Source organism: Cavia porcellus, unplaced genomic scaffold (assembly GCF_034190915.1).
Source record: "Cavia porcellus strain 051 isolate PalLab524CR breed Dunkin Hartley unplaced genomic scaffold, mCavPor4.1 scaffold_9, whole genome shotgun sequence".
NCBI classification, from domain to species: Eukaryota; Metazoa; Chordata; class Mammalia; order Rodentia; family Caviidae; genus Cavia; species Cavia porcellus.
In genome coordinates, this window is record NW_026947492.1 from 35,424,867 (window position 1) to 35,436,401 (window position 11,535).

General features: G+C 34.6%; 1 non-coding gene across 1 annotated transcript; it reads left to right on the forward strand.

The window, feature by feature from the left end:
• The first annotated feature begins 6,352 nt into the window (after positions 1-6,352).
• Positions 6,353-6,459, forward strand: LOC111757686 (U6 spliceosomal RNA). The gene has a single exon (XR_002791973.1). It is a non-coding gene; the product is annotated as a U6 spliceosomal RNA (small nuclear RNA).
• The last annotated feature ends 5,076 nt before the right edge of the window (positions 6,460-11,535 follow it).

Below are 11,535 nucleotides of genomic sequence, written 5' to 3' on the forward strand. Positions count from 1 at the left end.
CCATCTCACTCCTGCAAGAATGGCCACAATCAGGAAAAGTACCAACAACAAGTACGGCAGAGGCTGTGGAGAAAAAGGAACTCTCCTGCACTGTTGGTGGGCATGTAGATTGGTGCAACCATTGTGAGGGTCAGTCTGGAGAGTTCTCAAAAAGCTGGGATGTGAAGTCCCATTTAAGCCAGCTATTCTACTTCTGGGCACATTCCCAGGAGAACTGAAAATATCATACCACAGTGATATATGTGCACCCATGTTTATGGCAGCACAATTTGTAATAGCTAGATGTTGGAAAAAACCTAATTGTCCATCACCTGAGGAATGGATAAAAAAGTTGTCGTATGTTTATACAATGAAGTACTACTCAGGTATAAAGAAGGATCATGTTGAGATATTTATAAGTAAATGGATGTAACTTGAGACCATTGTTATAAGCGAAATAAATCAAACTCACTTGTATAAATACCAAATAGTCTCCCTAGTATAAGAAATGATAAGAATACATAAAAGTATGTGGTAATCATGATTCCCCACTGTATGGCTTTGAAGCCTTGTAACATTTTCATTCATTAGTTGGAATGGTTTTATTCTGGGTTTTTTGATTTTATTTTCTGTGACGGTATGAACAGCTATTTAAAAAAAAAAAAAAAAAGACATTATCATAGCCAGCGTTGATTTAGTATCATCTTGCTTTGATGTCCTACCATGCTTTTGTTCTTCTGTTTCCATTGGTTCTATCATGTTGTATCTTATTGAATTTTACTATGTGTGATAGTACAAACAAAATTTTATGGACAATGAGATAATGTAGTACCCATTGTTTGTTTTCTGTTATTTGGTTCTGAATGACCTATAATACTTTCATTCTCTTGAATGGTTTTATACTATTTTGTTATGTTTATACAATTGTGTATGAAGGTATGCTCAACTATTTCAAAGAATGAAGCATTGCAGTAGCTACTGTTACATCAGGTTGTCTTGTGGTGAAATACTGTGTTGCTTAAATTGTTCTGTTCTAACCTGCTTTGTTATGTCCTCCTTTGTCTTAATCTCTTTAAAATAAAAAAATTTAAAAAAAGAAAATAGTCATATATATTGCAAAGAACCTCAAAGTTCATATTTGTTACTTAGTGTATAACCGATGAGTTTCCAGAAGGTATAAATCATCACCACAGAGGTTTTAGTGTGGTTTTTTTTTTCATCTACGCAATTGGTCAATATAATCATGATACTAAAGTATCTTTTAAAATTGTGGTGTGTGAAGATTTCTACTGTGAAATAATCTTGGCAGATTTTCTCAGTGGTATGAAATTAGGATTCCTTCAGGGAGATACCAGGTTCCATCTGAAATGTGTTTGTAGCATGTGTGGGTGGAAAAGCCATTGTCTTCAGAAACCTTGGTGTAGCTGGACTGATATTTACTGTTGTGCATTTCTCAATTTCATCGTTAAAAGAGTTACCTTTTAATGCAAAGTCACAGAATCATTTGGTTTTAGAAATTATTTTTGACATATCTTCTGTAATATATCTAAATTGAATAATGGTACTAGATAAAATGATGAATGAAAATGAAGCTTATGTATCATCCATTATCTTATGGAATCAATACTTGATTTAATTATCTTGAACTACTCTCCTGTACTCACAGTGAAGCATATGAGAAACACCAATAAAACATTTTCAATTAGTTTGAAGTGTAAATTTAGTATTGATTTATACTTTAAAGCTGATAAAAGTCTGACTTTCAAAATCATAGTTCATAATCTTGTATTCAGCTCTTTCAGTTGTTGAAAAATTTCTCTGCAGAATTCTGGAGCTCTGAATGCCCTAAATACCAGTTTCAAAGAAGGAAAAAGCATTCATGCATTCATTGATTCATTCGTTCATTCTTACTGAGCATCTTCAGGGTCCAGGTGCCATTGTAGAAAACCAGGATACAGTGCTTAATAATATAGGCTAAATGTCATCTTGGAATTTATGATGTACTAAGGGATAAAGACCATGAAATTCAGTTACATAACATATCTAAAGCATTTAGCACATGGCCTAGCACATAATAAGTGTCCCCAAACCATTATTACTGTTACTTCTCATTAATGTTATTATCAAATGGGTGCAGTTGACTTGTGTTTTTGGATACTTAGTACAAATGCCTTTGGAGTTGGGCTTCCTGAAGTCTTTGAACTTTCAAATAGATTGCTTGTTTACCAACCTCAGAAAGTAGGGCAACTAGCTGCACTGGGGCAACTTAATTTAGAGAAGTCCTGGTTTATCTGTGTGCTGCACCTAGAAGGTGGCATTGCCCATAATCAGTTCTGCTGCCCTGCAGTCACATTTCAGGCTTCTAGAATGTATTATTACATCTTTTTCTTTCACTTCCCCCCTTCATCATTAGTGTGACATGTCAGCACAAGACACAATCTATCAATCATTCCCTGGAGAAATTCAATAGTGGTTTTTGTGAGTAATGAAAATGATTACCAGGTTGATAGTGAATTTACTACTGACAATCTGATGTGACAGTTGTCTTACACAAGAATAAATGTTAAATGAACTTGAAAAGAAAATTGAGATGCCAGTGCTGGCAGCATTGAGGGGTAGGGTTTGGGCATTAATCTGGATGTCTGATCAAACATTTGTCTCTCTGGGGTACATCTAGGGACCTAGATGGGAGCTATTAACTAAGACCTTCTGAAACACAGATTGGAACCCATAGCCTAACCTATGATCTATGCACATTCATATTAAGGATGAGATACCCTGTAGGGTTTACCTGATTTCTCAACTGTCATCTCAGTTTTACCTTAAATTTTATTTGTATATTTGTTTATTCAATAAATAAGTCATATTTTTATTGAATGCCAGTTGTTTCTGAGTTTAACTTTCACAGAATGTAAACCTAAAAAAGTGTGAGGATAATTACATGATTGCCATTTTTATATAGCTAAGAAAGGACAAATAAAATGTTTTACCTATTATTATCATCATCTAGCAAAAGAAAGGACAATTTAAATACCAAAAAATTTAGGAAGGACATCATCTCAGAATAGAGGACATTTGTATAAATATAACTATTAAAAATTCTGTGCATTGTACTTATTTTCCTCATTACTAGGCATCCTGGAGCAAGCTGTCCTGACTTTGAACAAACTATTATTACTTAGCGATTCCATATAAACGTATTCTGCTGACCTGGCAAGCTTTGTGAGGGTCAATATCACAGCAGATCCTTCTCAATCTCCCTGCAGGTAACGTCCTGTGCTGTACTCAGAGGACAGGTTCAATTAAATTGTAGCAGATTATCCAGCTCACTCTTAGGAGAATCTTACTAATGAGAGCTGTGTGAATTGGAGAGGACTATGTGTGCATGTATATTTAAATTTTATATATTTAGCTATAGTTTATTAGAGGTCTTCCAACCGAGGATGAGTGACTCAGACATAATTGTGAAGACCATTTTTTCTTAATTTGAATGTCATAGGAAACAGTTCCTGAGGCAAGTGTTAAAGTGCTAACATTTTCCTTGGGAGACGACAAACCTAGATGAGAGAGGGTGAGGAAAATCAAAGGCAGGCAAGGACAGCTGTGAGACAAGGAGAAATTATGTAGAACTTCACAACTGACAATGGAGAGACACAGGAGAGTGTTTAGTATGTGAGTGCCTTTGCCTGAGAGACTTCTCAGAACGTTCTATAAAGAAAAACTCTTTGGATTTGTTTGAGTAAGAAAAGTAGAGGAATCATATGTCAGCATTTGCTTCCTGGGCTAAACCTGTGCACCTCATAATTTCATCATCTGGTATTTGAAAGGCTTCTTTGTGTCAGATCCCATGCTCTGCACTGAGAGTGTTGCTCCGAGTCTGGGAAAAGCCAGAAAGTCTGCTGGTGTGGTTGATCAGCCACACTGATGAGAGATGCTCAGGTTGAATGGAAAGAACTCCATTCAGGACTCCACAGCAAGTTGCTTATTGGCTCTATGTGAAAAAACTATTTGGACACTGGTAATGATGACTGAGGCAAGCAAAGCACTGAGGAGCTAGGGAGTTGGCTCAGAAGGACCTGAGAAGGCACATAAAATTGCTATTCATGTAGTGCTCACGTACAGAACTGAGAAAGACCAGTGTTTTCCAGTGTTTGTTATAGGTATGAGAGGTGGTGCACAGGATATTACGTGATTTGTGAATGAATAATTTTTTAATATGTTAAGTGGTTCTTTTAATGTGAATTAGGAAAAAATAACTAGCACATGGCAATATATTTTGATATGTTATCTTCAAAACAATTTAAATTTTCATTGGAATATAATTTCTTAAAACAAAAATATGAAGTCAATGTAAAAAACGTATTAGATAGATCAGAATGTGATTGTTTGTAGACATGACAAAAACTGCTTTACAAAAGCAACATTTTTTTTTTTTTTTTTTTTTACCGGTAGCAGGGATCAAACTCATGACCACACGGGCTTGCAAGCCAGGCGCTTATGCCACTGAGCTAAATCCCCAGCCCCCAAAAACTGCTTTACAAATAAGTTTTAAAATAGTAGATGAATGATCCTTTCGAATCTAATGCTTACAATTTTTTATGCCTATATTATTTAGTCCTAGAGTAGTAAGAACTACAGCAGTATTGAAAATAGGAAACCTCTGTTTTCTAGTGTGTGAAGTGCTTTGCTTTGGGTTGGATTTTAGAACTCTCCACTTTTTCTCAATAAAATTCTGCTAGCTTCCTATTTTGGTTTTATAGTGCCTTATTTTTTTCCTTTCGTTAAATATTTATTTTCTCTGGTCCTTTTAAGCAAGAAAAAAGTAAGCCTAGTGGTCATCTGCAGGTATACTTACTCCCTCTCCCCGTGCTGAGGCGTCCCCCTAACCAGGGTGATTCATCTTCATCCTTCGTTAGTGTGTGTTATTCACTGAAGTGGTTTATTGCCAACTAGAGTTGCTGGGCTTGCAGATTCTGTTTGAAGTGGTACTGAATCAAATGTGTTTTTGATGCCTAGATAAATCACACCTGAAATTCTCTTGGTTGAATATGGGTTAATTTCCATAACTAACTGTTAAAAAGATAAAAACATAACTAGCAAAGAGTGCTGGTATGTGATCACTTTGACCTTATAGATATATGTTAATTATATAATTAAAAGATTTTATTCTTAAAACTGAAATTACACAATGGTAAAGGCATATATTTGATGGACACACTTTAAAAACTGTTTGCCACAGAGTGAAATAGATGCAGAGCAGTAATACCAGGCTGAACTGATTAAAAATAAATATTTACCAACTCTGTCCCCACATATGCTATAGCTAGTTCTTCTTTTCTTTCTCTAGTTTTATTGAGATATAATTGGTATATAAAATTGTGTATATTTAAGAAATAAAACATTGTTTTGATATGTATGTATATTATGAAATGATTGATATGATCAAGTTAATTAACATATTTGCTACCTCAAATAGGGACCCCTTTATTTTTTTATGATGAAAACACTTAAGATATACTTTTACCTAATTTCAAATATCAAACACATTATTGTTAACTACAGTTATTTCTATACGTTAAGTCTCCAGAAATTATTCTGTATATCTTAGTGTATTCTTAGTGTACTGGGCTGCTATGTAATGTACACATTTATATTCCAATCAGCAGTGTACTAGGATTGCATTCCTGCAGCTGGTAGTTTTTCTTTTTCTTTATGTCTTTTTAAAAATTTTGGTTTTTAGAGACAGGTTCTCTAAGCAGTTCAGGCTAGTTTCGACTCACTAAGTAGTCTGGACTGGCCTTGAACTTTAGGTGATTCTCCTGCCTTAGCTTCCCCAACTCTGGGCATTACAGGGGTGTGCTACTACACCCAGCTTATATCTCTTTGATAACAACAATTTTAACAGGTGTGAAATAATATCTCAAAGCAGTTTTAATTTGCACTTCTCTGATGGTTAGTGATATTGAGAAACTTTTTGTATACCTGTTGACTATTTTTCTTATTTGGGAAAGTGTGTACTTAAATCCTTTGCCTACTTATAAATATTTTTGGTTTGCTAATGAGGTGTTTGAGTTTCTTATAGATTTCATATATTAATGCCTTACTGGGTTAATGATTTTCAAATGCTTTTTTCCCATTTTGCATGTTGACTCTGACTTTGTCAATTATTTCCTTGGTGTGTGAACACTTCAGTTTGGTGACATCTCACTTGTATACTGTTACTGTTGGGAACATATAAATGCTAAGATCAATGTTTCCATTATGTTTTCTTATAGGAATCTTAGGGTTTCAAGTCTTTAAAAAAAAATTTTTTTTACAGTGAATAAGACCAAGCAAAATAAAACAGAATAAAGTCAATCAAAACAAAACAGTGGTGCTCGCTTCGGCAGCACTTATACTAAAATTGGAATGATACAGAGAAGATTAGCATGGCCCCTGCGCAAGGATGACACGCAAATTCGTGAAGCGTTCCATATTTTTTAAACTTGTACCCTGTTTTTACATCATGTGCTATGTCTATCCTTGGTTTTGACTGACAGCTTTGTTTTGCCATATTTGACTTTATTCTCTTCCAAAAAAAAAAAAAAAAGTAATAAGAACTAAGGAGTAATAAAACCCAAAATGTGTAAATTTTGTTGTAAAAAAGAGAGGGAAAAAAGTGCTCTAAAAGATAAACAGCAAGTGTGTTTAGGGGTGTTAAATAGATGACCATATTAATGTTTTTGGTTGAATCATTGAACACAACTGTTTGCATTCACTGTTTGAATGTCTACTTTGTATGCTTTGATACTGTGACTTGAGCAACTATCTCTAAGATGATAATGTGTAATCAATTAACTGGTGATTTCTTACTTTTTTTTTTGTAGCTCTGTATTACTTGTACCCTTACACTGCTTTGTTTTGTTTTGTTTTTTTCTTTTTCCTTTTAAATAAAATTAAAACAAAACAAAACAGTGTAAGTGACATAGGACTTCAAAACAATAGGAAATCAACAATGGTTACCATAATGCCTCCTGTTGTCTACAAAATAGCTGCCCATACTTTTAGACACAGTAAAAGTCAAGTAAAACAGAACAGAGTAGTGCCAATAAGAATAAATCAATGAATGCAATATAAGGTATCTTGTTATCTTTGAAATAGCTGCCCATACCATAGGAAATAATAAAATCAAACAAACCCAAACCAAACAAAACCCAACCCAACAAAACAATGAATATTATACGGGACTTCAAAACAAGGTAATAGGGAATTAACAATGGCTACCACCTTCAGTTGGAGATCCCCTATACATGCTATGTTGCTTATTGTTATCAAACCAATAGATGATCAGACACTGGCTTTAGGTCTGCAAAGTCAGTGAAACACTAAACACTTCTAATATCAAATTGCATTTTACCTCAATAGCTGTCATTGCAGCCTGCGTTTCTCCAGATGAGCTGATCACTTATGGTGTGGATGGGGGTTGGTGGTATTGGCTCTTTTTATTTCCCAGCCCATGTGCCAGGAGGGGCTGGCATCTGGCTCTCTACTCAGCGGCCTGCACATGGCACCAATTCACAGGTAGGGCTTGCTTCTTTTTGACTTCTTATCCTTTTCCACCACAGTCCACAAATGGTACTGACTCGCAGGGAAAGGCTGGTGTCTGCCTGTCCCTACAGCAACCTGCACGTGGCACTGATTTGCCAGGAGGGGTTGCTTCTTGGTGACTTTTTTTCTTCTTTTCCTCCAGTCCCTGGATGGCACTGACTCAAGGGAAAGGCTGGCATCTGGCTGTCCCCGCAGTGGCCCATGCCTGGCACTGATTTGCAGGGAGGACAGAGGGTTTCAAGTCTTATATTTAAATCTTTGGTCTATTTTGAGTTGATTTTTCGGAGATGGTATAAGACAGAGTCTGATTCCATTCTTTTGGCTGTAAATATCCAGATTCCTACTACCTTTCTCCATTGTATATTTTGGCAACTTTGTCAATGATTAATTAACTGTAAGTGTCTGGGTTTATTTTTGTTCTCTCTATTCTTTCCCATTAGTCTGTATGTCTATTTTTATTTTCTTAGAGTACTATTTTGATCATCATAGCTTTGTACCTGAAAACTTTTGTTGCTTTTTTCAGGAATCCTAGGGTTGTATTCTGCAATGACTGGAAGCTATATTCTCTTATAGTTGCTATGTATCCTGCAACAGTTGTTTCTTAAACTCAGCGCAGCATATATCTTCTGTATGAAACAAAATACTTCAGTAGACATATATGAGATACATGTGAGGAAGTGTTCTCTCTTATTTTTAAAATGCTATTGTAAACATGTAGCTGTCATACTTTTTTTTCCAAATAGTTTATTATTAGTGTATAGAAATTCAATGGATTATTGTATATTAGTTTTTATGCAAATTTAACTTTTCTGAACTTACTACTTTTTATAGTTCTTCAGCTATTTCATGCATAAGATGATATCATCTGAAAATAGACAAGTCTTCCTCTCCAATTTGGGTCCCTTTTATTTCTTTTAGTTGCCCCTACATTTTATGTTATTGATTTTAAAATTTACAACTTTATTTGGTATGTATTTTAAAATTATTGCAGCTAATAGTTTTAAATATTTCTTCATTTAACTTTTATATTAGAGTTAAAATGATTTACGTACTATCATTATTACACTGATTATTCAAATTTGACTATATATTTACATTTATTTAGTTTTATATTTTCATAGTTTTCATGTTACAAATGTGTCCCTTTATTTCAATTTTAGCCTTTTATGAAAGGCAGACCCAGTAGTGACAAATTTCTTCAGCATGTATTTGTCTTTATTTCTCCTTTATTTTTAACAACAACTTTACTGGGTAAAGTAGTGTTATTTTATTTTATTTGTCTTTCTGAAACAGGGACTTGCTCTGCAGTTCAGGTTGGCCTTGAGCTCACTTTGTAGCACAGGCTGGTTGTGAGCTTGCAGTGATCTTCCTGTCTCAGCCTCCTGCGTGTTGGGACTACAGGTGTGTGCCGCCACACACCCATTTTGGGTGAGATATTCTTCATTGGCAGATTTTACTTTCTTTTCCCGTGCTTAAATACAGTTTCCCTTTTCTGGCCAACAATGTGCAGGCTGCTAAACCCACTGGTGATCTCATAGCTGTTGCTTTGTGCTTCACTCAGGGTTTACCAGAGAAACAGCACCAATGCTATATATGGATTTCTTCAGTTGCCTCATGTGGCCAGTGGGTGAATGGTCCCAAAATGATCATTCGGAGGTTAGCGAGCCTGGGAAACACAGTTGCTCAATTTTAAAAAAAAATTTATTTAAGGAAAAAAAAGAAAAAAAAAAAACAGAAAAAGGGTACTGGTTATACAGAATTTCAGAAAAAAATAAACAATAGGAAATCACTAGTTAATTACATATTGTCATCTTAGAAATAGTTGTTCAAGTTACAAAATTTAAGCACATAGAGGGGACTTTCAAACAGTGAGACTGCAAGCAGTTTTGTTCAATGATCCAACAAGACTCAGTAATATGGTTATCTATCTTATATACTTAAATATATATGCAGTTATATCCTTTAGAGCACTTTCTTTTTCTTTCTTTTGTACAATGACAATTATACATTTTGGGTTTTATTACTCCCACAGTTCTTATTACTTTTTTTTTTTGAAGAAAGTAACACCAAATGTGATATAACAGGACAGAGTCAGTCAAATCAAAAGGATGGACATAATACATAATGTAAAAACAAAATACTAGATGATCAACAATGGTTACCATAATGCCTCTTGTTCTCTTAAAAAGAATTGCCTATATCATCAGTTATAATAAAATTGAACAAAACAGTAAAGAATAAGACCAATGAAACCAAAACATTTGAGACATTAGAGGTCTTCAAAAGAAGATAATAGTCAACCAGAATGGGCGTCATAATGAATCTTATTGTCTTCAGAGTTGTTGCCTATACTTTCGAACTTGGTACTATCAAGCATAACAGAATAGAGAAAACTCAGTCAAAACAAGATGGTGAGAGCAATACAGGGCTTCAAATTAAGTTAATAGGAAATCCAAGTGGGTTACTATAGTATATCCTGCTATTTTTTATTTATTTTTCCCTTAATTAAAAGGATAAAAATGAAAAAGTAGATATTAAAAAGGAGATTGAGATAAAAAAGAGGGCATAACAACAAAACAGCGCAGGTCAAAACATAGCCATTTAAGCAAAATAGTGTTCCACTACAAGATAATCTCGACATAATAGTAGTTACCATAGTGTCTCTTCCCTTAAAATCTTTGGGTATAATTTTGTATACTGTAGCATCAAACATATCAAGACAATGTCAAACCATTCAACAGAATGACAGTATTACAGGGTATTTAGAATCAACTAACAGAAAATGAACAATGGTTTCTGTATAATCTTCTTGTCTATAAAAGTTTTTGTTTATATTATCACATATAATAAAATCCAATAAGATACAACAGGTTAAAACCGATGGAGACAGAAGAACAAAAGCTTGATGGGACTTCAAAACAAGAGGATATTAAATCAGCACTGCCTATCATGATGTCTTGTTTTCTCCAAAATGGCTGTTCCTACCAACCAACCTTCTCTGCCTCATTTCTGTTGAGCTCTTTTTCTGTCATTAGTTGTCAGTTTGTCATCTTCATTTTGCTTTCTACTCCATTCATTGTGGCCTCTCTGCCACTGTTTCTGGAATCTTGGTATTTTTCATTTTTAGAATATCCTGCAGTAATCTCTGTAGAGTTGAATTGGTGGTTGCAAATTCCCCTAGTTCCTCTTTATCCTGGAAGCACCTTGTTTTTCCATGAATTTCTAGGGACAGTTGTGCAGGATATATCAATCTTGGCTGGAGGTTGTTATCTTTCAATGCTTGAATTATTTCCCCCCACGCTCTTCGTGATTTGATGGTTTGTGCTGAGAAGTCTGCTGTAATTCTGATGGGTGTTCCCTTGTAAGTGATCTGTTTCTTGTCTCTGATGGCTTTTAATATTCTGTTCTTATACTGGATTTCTGGAATTTTGATTATTATATGCCTGGGTGTAGCTCTTTTTGGGTTGTAGGTGGTTGGGGTCCTGTATGCCTCATACATCTGAGTATCTTTACCTTTTGCTAAATTAGGGAAATTCTCCTGGATTATTTCTGTGAATAGCTTTTGTAGTTGATTTGTTTGTGTCCCTACTTCTTCTTTTATTTTCTTAATTCTTAAGTTATAGATCTTCTTATCATCTTCTAGCTTTTGTACTATTGCTGCTTTTTTTGTTATTTTTAAGAAGTTTTTCATTTCATGCTCCCACCTTACAAATCTGCCCTCCAGTTCTGATAATCTATCCTTTGTTTCTTTCAAGCTATTATGCCAGCTTTCAATAGAGTTTTTAGTTTCCTGGTAATCTCTTTGAACCTGCTTCACATATTCTATGTTTTCTCTATTTTCTCCATCAAACAATTCTCCCCTTTTTTCTTTTCTTCCATTCCACCATCTGTTTTTTCCTGGGCAGTGCTTAGCATTTCTCTAACTATTCTACTTATTTCTTGCTTTATTTCATTAAATACTTCATTTTT